This window comes from Gavia stellata, chromosome 9 (assembly GCF_030936135.1).
Source record: "Gavia stellata isolate bGavSte3 chromosome 9, bGavSte3.hap2, whole genome shotgun sequence".
In the NCBI taxonomy this organism is placed as follows: domain Eukaryota; kingdom Metazoa; phylum Chordata; class Aves; order Gaviiformes; family Gaviidae; genus Gavia; species Gavia stellata.
The window spans coordinates 27,907,993-27,920,773 of NC_082602.1; positions in this window are offsets into that span (position 1 = coordinate 27,907,993).

The following is a 12,781-nucleotide window of genomic DNA, read 5'->3' on the forward strand; positions in this document are numbered from 1 at the left end:
ATATATGTATTGGTTTTCTCACACAGGTGAATCAGTCATATTCTGATCTGATGTGGGCTTTATGACCCTGCTCCAGTTACATTCTGTACTAAATTTTGCCTGTTGCTTCTATATTTAGATTTTAGCTTTGATTTTTTTTTTAAGGAGACAAAAATAAGGAAAAAGTGGGCCTATCAAAGGGGCTGTGCTTCTACGTGTTATTCATAAGCCAGGAGATTCAATGAGCTATGCCAATTTGGCATGTTGAAGATGCTTGACAGTCCATTTCTCATTAAATATGGTACATTTAAAAACTTTGATTTTACACAACTGCAGACCTGTTTGATTAATGTGTTTTCTAGGGAGTTTTTAAATACTTGAATTGGCTGAGAAAAGTCCAGTAACGCTTAATGGGGCATGACAGTGGCCTCAGCCTAGCTGCGATGTGGAATGTCATCTGATAGGGGAGACAGAAAGGGTTATGTTCCTAGTGTTATGGGGGATAAAATGCAAATGAATTAATGGAACAGATTTCTTTCACACTTCTGGAAATACAATTTTTTTTCAGGTCAGCAAACGTTATGAAACCCTTGTCATCTCTGCCTCTGAAGAAACATGTGCCTTTCAGAAAGTGAGAATGAAACTCCTCTTATTTTTTTCCTTTTCTGATCCTACTTTTTCCCTTGAATATGTGGGGTGTGTTTGTTGTTGTTTGGTGGAGGGGCTGAGGGAGGGAAATGGGGGCAGTCTGCAAACAATGTGACTTAACATGACAGGAGTTAATCAGAGTTCATGTGCCAAGCCAGTGTTAGTCAAAAAAAGCACTGCTGCTCTTTCTGGTAGAATAAACATCTTTGTGCTCTTCAGCTGTCTTTGTATTTTGGTGGAGGGAGAAAAAGGGTTCAAAGAAATGCTGTAGGATTCCTGTCTGCCTATGATTTGTAATATACATGGCATCTGTAGTGCAAAAAGGACTGCAAAGTGCAGTGCAGAGAAAAAATGCTGTTACAGAGGTGAAGTGGGGTTATCTGAAGCACCTAATTTTGCTTTTGATGCCGTTGGTGAAAATTTTGACTGTTGGTCAAAGAAATTGAATTTAGACCACTGCCAAGAGCTGTTGAAAACCCCATCATGGGCTAAGATCCCTTTTCTGAGGTTAACTCAAAAGGAGCTTTGCCATTTTGTGATGCAGGACTGAAACCAATGAGGAAATAGGAAATAAGAGGAAATCTGGAAATGCTCAGAGTAGTTAATGGGTAGTGAGGTTGGGGGAGTGCTTGTGGAGGGAAGAAGCTCTCTTTTCAGTCCATTGGACTGAGTGGTGCTAAACTGAGGGGTGGGCTGGTTTGCAGGACCGAGCTGTATGTTGGCTGGAATAAGTACAAGGACTACAGACAGACTGACCCTGAGCTTAATTCGCTTTTGTACTCACGGACTGAGTGGATGGGCAGTGGGATCTTATTCTCTCCTGGATTTGTTGGCCTGTTTAAAGCATAACTCTGTGCTTACTCCTCTGGCATTCACTAGTCTTATCTCAATATTGTTATTTATGAGTAAGGAACAAACTTGACTGGAGATATGGATACAATATGCACTCTAACATGACATATCAGGATTGTATTATATGGAAGCTAGGTTTACATTACATCTAAATAAAATATTGTCAGCATCTTGCTCTGCCCACACCAGTACATTTTCTAAGATTCAGAGACAATTTCCATCCTGTTCCTATCTCCTCTTGTCAACAATAGCCAGATTTTCACAAGAGATAGTCACTCAGCAGGTCTCATTTTCACACAGACCGGTTTCCTGTGCATTGTTTAGGGTTTCATAGTATGACTGTGTTTTATGTCCATATTAAGGAGGCTTTACAGTGGATTTAAGAAGCTTTAGCATATGGCAGAACCAGACAAACTGATGGTCTGGCTTCCGTTTTTCCAAATACACAATATGCAGAGCATTTTCTGAGCCAATTAAAGAGTTGCTTCAAAGCACACGGGTCTCATTAGATCTGGAAACTCAATGCCTCGATCTGTCATAAATGGTTTAAGATTAACATGGAGAAGGCTGGCTTTCTTTCAGTACTTCACAATTTGATTTAGCTTAGATATTATTTCCCAATGGAGAAGGAGTTTTTTACTTTGGAAATATCATAAGTGATGGAATATTGAGAATCGATCAATCATTGCCTTGATGCTTACACACAGACGTCACCGAGATGCAGGTAAAATTACAAAATGCAACATTCAGGTAGAGTCGTTTAGAGAAGTCATTTGATTGAACCTCAGCAACTAATGAAGGGTGAATCCATACCTAGCAGTTACTAAGAGCGCATTATGAAGGAGACATCCTAACTTTTGTCTTTGAAATGTATTGTATCATTCAGAGATATTAGAGTGTATAAAATGATACCACCTTTGTTAACATAAAAACCATATCTGCCTGACTCGATTCCATGTGTCGCTGACATTAATTAAAAGCCCATCCTTTGACTCCTGAAGAGTTTCTTTGAAGTGGTGCAACTTAGAACAGGCTTTGGTTCCAAGTTTCTTTCATTCTCATTTGCTTATATTGACAACCAATATAAATCTATGAGGGCAAAGAGTAAATTTGTTCTCCCTTTAACGGGACCACTCATGCAAGGGCTTTGGGATTAGATCTTAAATTAGCACCTTTTAAATCTCTGATACAGTTACAGACTCATTGAGCCATGTAGAGCTCTCACCTTTCTTACAGCTAGATCTGGCTGGAAATTACTTTTCTCCTTTGTCAAAATATGTTTTCTAACAAACATTTAGCCTGTGTGCTAAAAACAGTGCAAAACACTGAACAACAAATGTAGTTAGCTGAAAATATTCAGCTTAATTTCCTTTTCTAGAGAAACAAAACACAGACAAACAAAAAATAGCTAGGAAAAAGTAGATGACATCCGGGGATAAAATCTATTGCTGTGTTTAAAAGAAAATCTTGGGGTGGGGAAGGAAGAGGAAAGGAGGACCAGATAAACAGTTTTACCATTCTAATCACCAGTATGTTTAAAGACATACCTCCTCTTTGCACCTCCTCCAATGCAAAAGGGCAATACAGACTAAGTAGTAAAAATGTTGTCTCTCCGCTTCACCATCTTCAGGTTTCCTTGCATTATCTCTTCCCTATAAGAAGGAGAACAGTCAAACTCAGACGGCAGATATATCCTTACTTTTGTAGCTGTGAGATAACTGCTCTTAAGATGCAACTGTTGTGGTGACAATCCAAACTTGGGGGGGGGGGCAAATGCGGTGAGCATTCTACAAGAAAATGGACTGCTTCAGTCTCTGCTGGGTTTGTCAGGAGTTTGCACACCTAGGATTCAAGGTAGCTTGCATGTCTGAATGTGTAGTCTCTGGAAGAATACTTCAGAGTTTCTTCCTGTGAACAAGGGCAGGCAAGGGGCTGGAGGTGGGTTTATGTGGCAGGAAAGTGTGCGGTAGAGAAAGTTTATACTGCTGGAGCCATGCATGCAATGTTAATACGTGGTCATGAAATGGCTTGATTTTCACACTGTACCCGGGGTGTTTAAGTCTTCAATGTTTCAAGGCTTGGGTTGGAGCTTGTATTTAGTGATGCTCAGATATTAAAAAAAGATCCTTGGCAACTTCCAGTATGAGACCCTTTTGTTAGTGAGAATATTGTAACGATCCAGGCTTTAATATTGCATCTGTGAGGAGATATTGGCAAGGAATTGCTGATCATACTTTTTCTGAGTACACCCTTGTAATTGGTTGCTATGCAAAACAGAATTAATGCTAGTCCTGCAGGCACCTATGTCCTTCAGTCTTGGCAAAAATAGATGAATGCACCTCGCAAGATGAAGAGGGTTGTAGAATATGTGGAAAGCCAATCTGCAGGCCTAAGAATGAACAAGACTTTTCTTCAGAGGCAGCAGAGTTGGGAAAGGGAACATATAAATAAGGAGAAACTCCCCTTTGAGATGAAGTGCAATCCCTGTCAGAAATAAGTAAGTTTTAGACCTCTGTTCAGGGCAGTGAGTGAAATGAGTTAAATGTACGGAAAACCTGACCATGCTTGTGTCAGAAGGCAGAGCGGTATCAAGGATTCTGGACTTTTTAGTTCCTTTTGCCACTGATATAATCTCAGTTGCCCAGCTGATCCTGTTCTAACTTTATATCCTTTAAATCATTAAAAAAATCAATGTTTGACCTGCATTCCCCTTCAAGAGTGATATAGTTTGCAAAACCCTCTGGGATCCGCTGGAACAAGGGGATACAAATGTCACACATGTTCTGTTGGCTCCTCTTGTGGCAGGGTATATTCAGAGCAGTTGGGGCTGCTAACTCACGCTTTCATTCTGGAGGTATTTGTTTGGTAATGGATAAGGCAGAGGATCAGACCCTGAGAAATCTGCACTCTCTGACACCGTGCTGAGTCTGTTCAGACGGTAATGTCTGTTCTCTCCACGGGTGTAAAGTACACCATCAAAACACAGAAAAACAGGCCTTTTAGAAAAATTGTGTCTGTAGGTACAAGGAAAATGGAGAAATGAAAAATTAAATGAAGCCAGGCTTTTTTTCCTCAAATGAAAACATATCTTACATTGCAAATGATGAGAAGCCTGCAAGATAATGCACCAGTTTGGGGTGTCTGTATGGGTTTAACTGGAAAGAGGACAACTAGCAGCAGCATCCCAGCTCTGGTTTGCAAGAAGGTTGCTAATAATCACATCCCTGAGTCAATCGCGAGCTGTAGAAATTAGGAAAAGAAGGAAGACGTTAAAAGTCAGCAACCTTCCTTACATCTAATGATGTCCTCTTGGAAATGCGCTTTCTGCTGGAATCTTCTAACACATCCAGATTCATTCTTGCTGCTTCGGCTGTTACAGACTGTTACTGCTCTGGTGCTCAAAGACAGTGCCTAAGTTGGGTTTCATAGTGTGAGGACTGTAAAGAAATACAGTAAATAATCACATCCTCCAAAACCTCTTCTGAAGAAGTTAGAACAAAACTAGCTTTCTCTCCAAAATTTACCTGACACTGTTAATGTTAAAGAAAGAAGGAAAAGCAAGAATAATAGGCTACACTGTCAGTGCCTACTCCATTACAGAAATATCTGCTGAAATAAAATGATGTGCTCTTTTTGGCCATAGTCTGACAAAAGAGCAAACACTTTATCTTAGTGTCTGCTCACAGTTGCTTGACTTCAAGGTGATTTGATCAAAAGCTTTATTTAATTGTATGACAAGCAGCCCCTGGGGCTCTCTGACCTCATGTGTGTGATGTGGAAACAGGTGATGACAGCCATTGAGGGCTACGTCTGTAGATTCTCCCTTTAGTGAATTAATTTTGGGTGCCTGTAAGAATTTATTTTGGATTCTCATGTCCTGCTTCATTTTTAACGAGGAAAGTGAACTTGGATTAAAGTACCAGATTCAAACATTTTTATTTTGGTGGATGAAAAACTGGTCATAATCTACCAATGTATACTTGCAACCCAGAAAGCCAACCATATTCTGGACGGCATAAAAAGAAGTGTGGCCATCAGGTCAAGGGAGGTGATTCTCCCCCTCTACTGTGCTCTCTGAGACCCCACCTGGAGTACTGCATCCAGCTCTGGAGGCCCCAGCACAAGAAAGACATGGACCTGTTAGAGCGAGTCCAGAGGAGGGCCACGAAAATTATCAGAGGGATGGAACACCTCTCCTATGAGGACAGGCTGAGACAGTTGGGGTTGTTCAGCCTGGAGAAAAGACGACTCTGGGAAGGCCTTATTGTGGCCTTTCATTATATAAAGGGGGTTTATAAGAAAGTTGGAGAGAGACTTTTTACCAGGGTATGTAGTGACAGGACAAAGGGCAATGGTTTTAAACTGAAAAGAGGGTGGGTTTACATTGAACATAAGGAAGAAATTTTTTATGATGAGGGTGGTGAGACACAGGAACATGTTGCTTAGGGAAGTTGTGGATGCTTCATCATCGGAAGTGTTCAAGATTAGGTTGGACGGGGCTTTGAGCAACCTAATCTAGTGAAAGTTTAGGGGCAGGAGGGGTTGACTAGATGATCGTCAAAGGTCCCTTCCAACCCAAACCATTCTATGGTTTTATGAAATATACCTATGAAGGGCAATGGGAAAGAGAGCCAAAATAAGGGGAATAAAACCTGTTGTAGAAAAGAATATAAAGGGTCAGTGGGCATTACTTTCAAGAGCTTTGCCTAGGTAGATGCACAAATAAAAAAAGCCTCAGAATAGAAGGAAGTCCTGCTCCCTCTTCCCCATGAGATGGCTTTTGCTGCACTCAGGCAGAACAGGAGGAGGCTAAAGAAGAGAAAATCCTAGGGCTTTCTTTGCGAGGTCTGGCATGGAGAAGGAAGTAGAGGACCAGCAGCAAACATAAAAGGCAGCTGAAAGTTCAGCCAGGACTACTAACAGCAGTGTTACATTACAGATGTGTGTGTGCAGCCTCATCTGCGACTGCCAAATCTGGTCATCAAAGAGTTCATCGCTCTGGTCTCAGCTCAGCCAACACTGCTACAGATTTTCTATTTCTGATAAGGAGTGGGGCATATATCAATTGCTCTGCTACCTAAAAAGGGAGACCTCTATTCTAGCAGGTGTAGAAATCTAAGTCCAAGACCTAGAAGAACCCTGAATTGAGAATTAGAGATGTTAAATCACTTCAGTTGCTGCAGGGAGATGTAACCTCAGTGTGAATGGGGGTGTGTGAGCTCCCTCCTGTGTCTACTTGTGTGATAAAGGTGGACCTCAATGAGAGACCTAGGCAGAGAAGACTCTTTGGTTGCCAGTTTAAAGTACTTCTGAATCTCCTGTGCCTGGTAATGCAGTGATGATGGCAGTGTAAGGGAAAGTCTAAAGAGACGAATAAGAAATATTCTGTTCTGTCTGGGCTGTGGAAAGTTAATGCAACATAAAAATGCTATTATGGTATTAATAAGAAATCCACTTGTGGAAAGCACAATGTCAGGCTGAACCTGCTATTCGTACAATTTGCACAGCAATCCACTAATTGTAATGTTTGATTTAATCAAAAACTTCAGTTCAAAAAGTCTTTTAAAGCAAAGTTTAAGGATTTCAAGAAAAGATTGTCTCTCTTAAGGTCTTTGTGAGTTTTTTTGTCTCTCCTCCCTCTGATTTTCACTGAGACCAGAAATCTCAGTATTTCAGAATTTCAGATCAGTGGTGTTTGAAGATCATATTTTAACCCTGTTTTGTCCCTTTTTTCTTCAGTATATGACAGAAGACTGGAATGAATAACAGCCAGCCGATTTCTTGTTCTGTTTCCATGCTACTTTCATTGTCTCTTTTGCCACACTGTCAAGCTTCCAGGGGTGAAGAAGTATTTAAAAGGTGCAATGTGAGGAAAGGGAAAGCACATACACTCCACAATGGAAAAAGAACAAAAAACCTGGAATCTTTAGTTTCTCTGGGTTAAACTGCAAAAGGTACAAAGGAGGAAAGAGAGGAAGAACCTTTCCTTTCCCTCAAAATAAGAAAACTGAGCTGGCAATGATGCGTGGCCAAATGAAGGATTTGTGTGCCTTTAAGCTCCTCTTTTTCTCAAGGTACCTTGAATGATCTATGAGAAACTACGATTCCTTTCCAACAAACCTTGCTTTCAAGTCTCAACTGTTTGTAACTTTGAACTGATCTTAAAAAAGAGTCAGCAAAAAGCTGTGAATGGAGAGCATGTTGTGTCTTGGGATAAAGTGGGGTCCAGGTGACCCCAGTCTCTTTTTTCACCCAGGTCTGATTCAGGGTTGTCCTGTTGTCAGCCAGAAGGCAAGTGAGTGGTGTCAGTCACAAAGTGTGGTCATCACTCTAGTAACTGGCCTGAGATAAATCCCTCAGGTATCAAGCTTACGTTTCTCAATTCCTTACTCAGGACACCCCTCTAAAAAGGAGCAATAGTTTAAGCACAGCTGTTGTAAGGAGCAGGAGAGTGAATGCTTTCTGTGAAACGTATAATTGTATAAAGGGGTAGGAGGTGTGGGATGGCCAAAACCCTGTTGAGAACTTCACCTTCAAAGTGGTGAGGTAATTTCAGCTCCATTTTACAGATGAAAAACTAGGAAAGACATTTTAAATTGTTAGCTCCAGTCTCTGAAGGGAAAATCAGTGCTGGTTTGACCACTAGAACTATCACCTCTATCTCTGTTTGGACTACAGTCAACCCCTTACAGATTAATAATCATAGTAGTACCTTTCAGCTTTTATCAGACCATCTAATCGGATCTAACCTGTGGATGTGAAGATGAAAGGTCAATCCCCCAGGCCATCTGCTTTCCTTTACCTTTTCTGTCTAAATGCCTTGTTTCCTTTTCTTGCCTGCCCACTTTTGGCATATGTCTCCTGCTGTCTCGTAATACTAATACTGGTTTACATCTGACTCTGTGCAGAGGACTGCAGGCTCTTCGAATAGCAGCTGCCTATTTAGAGATGCTTACGAGTTTCCTTCAGTATTTCCTCTCCTTTCCTGGCAACTCCTCTCAGTATGATTTATGAATAGCAAGCATAGCTGGGGGTGATGCGAAGTATCAACACCTCTGAATTCCAGTGGTAGGAGCTGGGGTAATTAATAATAACAAACCAGGAGTGTTTGCTTCGCATGGAGATCACATAGCAGAGAAGTGTTATCTTGTATTCCTTGGGAAAGGGGGAAGTCAGTCCTAGCCCTTCCCTGTGCTGTTAAATCTGCATGTCATTTTCCTTAGATAATTAAGTAATTCCAGCCTTTCAAGGAGGGAGACTCCCTTCTTTTTCCCTGTTAGCTTGCAGATGTAGTACATGTACCTTGCGGCAAATCAATGCTAACTATATTACCATGCATTATTGCAGTAATGGAGTAGAGTAAGCCCAAGGAAAAATGTTCAGCCCTTGCCAATTGCATTATGAGCATGAGGATCTTTTATGTAGCAGGCTTATTAATTGCACTTTCATTTGTGTCCCTGAATTTTAACCCTTTTGAGATTGCTTTTCAACTCTGGAGTACCACTAAAATTGCCAGGCGTTGGATAGATTCAGAAAAGGAAGAATGACAAGAGCAGTCTCTGCGGTGCTGCACTGGAACCTGGACATCTGTAACAAAGATCAGGAATAGATTTAAACCACCATCAAAAGAAGGCAGCTGTTAAATCACTTAGTAGGACATAGAATAAATATACTCTGTGTTTGGAGCAACAAATGTTGTGGTCAGGTGCTCTTTTAAGGGAAGGGCGGTAAAGGGTTTTGGCCCCTCTGCCTGTGCACCTTTGACCTGCTGCATGCTTTCGCATTGCACAAAATGCCTGTGCAGGTTGTTCCTCCTCCTTCCCCTGATGAACGCCCTGATTTGCCCCAGCAGCATTTTTATTTCGTGAGGATCAGCCTTCTTAGCTGTTCTCATTTGCACTCTGTCTGAAGGCAGTGAACTTGTGTGTTGTCTGCAAGTCATAATCTAGACTTCAGAGTGGGGGTTGTCTCTTTGCTGCATTTGCTGCGTTTCCTGGAGCCTGATAGGAACTGTGGGCATTGCTAGAGTTTAAATGATTGTTAACTTAGTAATTGGCATTTGCATCATGGAAGTGCGTACAGCAGTGATGCCTGGCCTTTGCCAGCCCACTACTGAGCATGCATTACACTGTGTGTGGGTTACACATTCTCTTCATGGGGCCAGTATTATTTTTTCTAATTTCCTGTGGTTGTGTGAAACTTCAGTTAGTCCCTGTGAATTGAAGCTATCAGCCAAGACATTCTAGCAAAGGCTGTAATACCTGCCACTTAATTTTGTCCTATTTCCTGTCTTAGAGGTGTTGGGAGCATAAATTTGCCTGAGACTCCCCCTTTCAGAATGTTTCAAACTCTATTTACATGAGATTTCATTCAACCTGGCTCCTTTTAGGAGTAAGTTGTTGCTGAATCAGTGCACAGGAGATTTGGGGGGCTGCCAGGACTGGCTTGGTAAGAAACACCTGCCTACAGCCAGCTACTTGCTGTTGTAGTTCTGTGTTATTTTTCTTTATATTAATACTCCCTTTTTGTTTTGTTCTTCCCCACTAAATATACCCCCTTCCATTCATGTTGACTAGTAGAAAGTCCTTCCTCAGTGTGTAGTTCAATTTCTCTCGTTTGGGGTTGTTCTTAAAAGAAGGGAAGGAAATAGCCATAGGTGAGAATCTTAAAAGGTGGTGTTTGTTGTGGGAGAGAGAACAGCACCAAGCTGTGGCAGGTTGAACATCCTCCTGTGAAGTCCCACCATCAAAGCTGCGGTCCCTGCCAGACTTATTTCTGTCTGGCTGGCTGAGAAAATTCTGCCTTTGTGCACACACACACGCCCCCCACCACACACACACACACAGATTGATTTGGATTTAGCTTGAGTAGAGAAGAAACAAAAACAGCTCCTTTGCCTTCTAGGTCTATCTCAAGCTTGGGGGGAGCGGAAGAGGGAAAGATTTGTCTGGAAGAGGCTACAAAGCGGGAAAAGTATCTGAGGTGAGAGCAAAGTCTTAATTGTAGAGAACAGTTTCTGTGTCACTGACCACAGCAGCTTCATTTTTCTAGTATGCACTCTGTGGGGTGGGAAAAGGCAATTTGTGTTGTTTTTCTGTCTTGTTTCTGATTTCTACAGGAGAGTTTTCTAAAACATCTACTGGGCAGTATCTGGTTGGCTGGAGGCTATCAAGGAAGTTTTCTGTCCTTGTGGATTTGTGAGTTGTTGCTGTTTCTTTTGCCAGTAGCCTGTGGGGACCTGGATGTGGCTGATGTTTGGTGTCCCTCCTTATTTGAGGTTACTAAATCCTTTGAATTTCATGCCTGGGAGCTTCTCCTCCAGACTAGGGGAGGAAGTAAATCTGCTGGGATTGCTGAGGACAACATTATCTGGTTGCCCTGGGAGCTAGCACTGTGCTGCATGGGAACGCTTGGAGAAGGCATGGTCATCTCTGGTCCGTGACACATTCCTAAGCTATCCTCTCAGTTGCAATTTGTGTTGTATGACTTGTGGCCTTATGGGGGCTTTGGTTTACAGCCGGTAGTACAGCCCTGAAGGACTAATTACTCCTTAATGGGCTTTAGGGATGTCACTGTTGCAATCTTTGGATCAAACAGTGATCTCTGCAATAAGACAATCATAGGACTCCTCTGGAAGGGACATCTGTGTCAAACAAAAATCAGTGGTCTCAGGTGGTAGCATCTCTTGGTGGGGACCAGGAGAATACAAGTGATATTGCACACCCCACACAACTTTAGTTACACCTGATAATATTTGGTATTTCTTCAATGATTGGTATGTAAGCAGGATCTCAACCAGTGGATGCTTGGGAGTCATGGAAATTTAATCTTTTTGAACTGAAGTGGGAGCAGCTGACTTTGTTGACCGTACAAGCCATGTGAAGCCTTGGAAATTTGGAGCCTAAAGAGATGTTCAGGGCAGGAGAGGATAAAGGCTCTTGAGGAGTCCCATCAGCATACAGAATGAATATGGGATATTTTCCATTTCTTTCTCTCTCTTAGAGCCAGTAGCTGTTGATATAGTTTTAGTGGGATTGTTGAGAGGATGGAGAGATGGGCTCTTCCATCGCAATGCAGGGTGAGGAGGCATAGCTTGAGTCTGATAGAGCACAATTTGTCTTTCATTGGCTGATTTCACATTTTCCAAAAATCTCTCCCTTTTAACTGACTCTCATCCTATTATTTTAGCTGCGATTTGCACATTGTACTCTACCTTGGTTTAAAAGCAGTTGAGTCTGTTTTAGAGAGAGGTAAATGAATTATGTGACTGCTCAAGATCCCTATTTTTAAGGACTGTATAAATGTTAGTCACTACTGAAATGGTCTCACCTAGAGAGAGACTAGTGAAATCTGGTGGTTTTTAAATCCTAATTCAAAGCCTGTACTTAAACACGAGGTATGCTTGGGTCACAGGGACAAGTCCTGCTCTGACAGTACAGTCATCAAGTACTTTTTTACTGCACCTTCAGATACGTCAGCTGTGCTCCTCCATTATCCCAAACCTGTTTCGGTCAAAATAAGGAATAGCTGAAATGCTTTAACTGGCTGGTGACTGTTAACGTGAACAGCTCAGGCAGCAGGGCTGAACTGGATGGTAACTGGTTGCTTCCAGTAGGCACAGTGGCTAAGGATGGATACCTCTTCTCTTGGCACAACAGGAAGGGTGTTTGAAGAGTGTTTACCCAGCAGCAAGAGGTGGCAAGATTTAGCACTGTGCTTTCCTTCTACCAAAATTTTGTTTGTGCTATATCTTGCCCTGTTCAAACAGTTTCATGCCCCTGGAATCACCGTAGCTGCAGCTGCTCTTGTCCTGTTATGAGTGTCTTGAAGAGAAGACCTGAACCTTTCCATAACCCACTACGCCCTAGGGAAGGAGTAGAACAAGCAGAGGGGAAGTTTCATGTTCACAAGGACTCTCTTCGCACAGCAAGGCAGTATTTGTGCTCTGCTTCTTAGCAGCAAAAGCCACTCCTAAACAATCATAGGCATGAGGCTTCATTAACAACCAGAAATTAAAAGCTGATGAGAGGTGCACAAAATTTCTAACAGTAAGGAGGATTCCTTTTCTCCATGGAACCTCCGAGACTGAGGCATACCTTGGGACAGGAAGGGAGGTGAGGGTCATTTACTTTTTCTGAATCAATGACCCATGTGAATATCAACCACATTCCCTGTTTTTAATCAGATTTTCTCCAAATGGGATATCTTAGTATTCATAGCATGTTCTTGGATATTATAACATCTTAAGCCATGATTATGCCTCTCTTCATTATATGTGGCACAGCTGGACCCAGATTTTTAG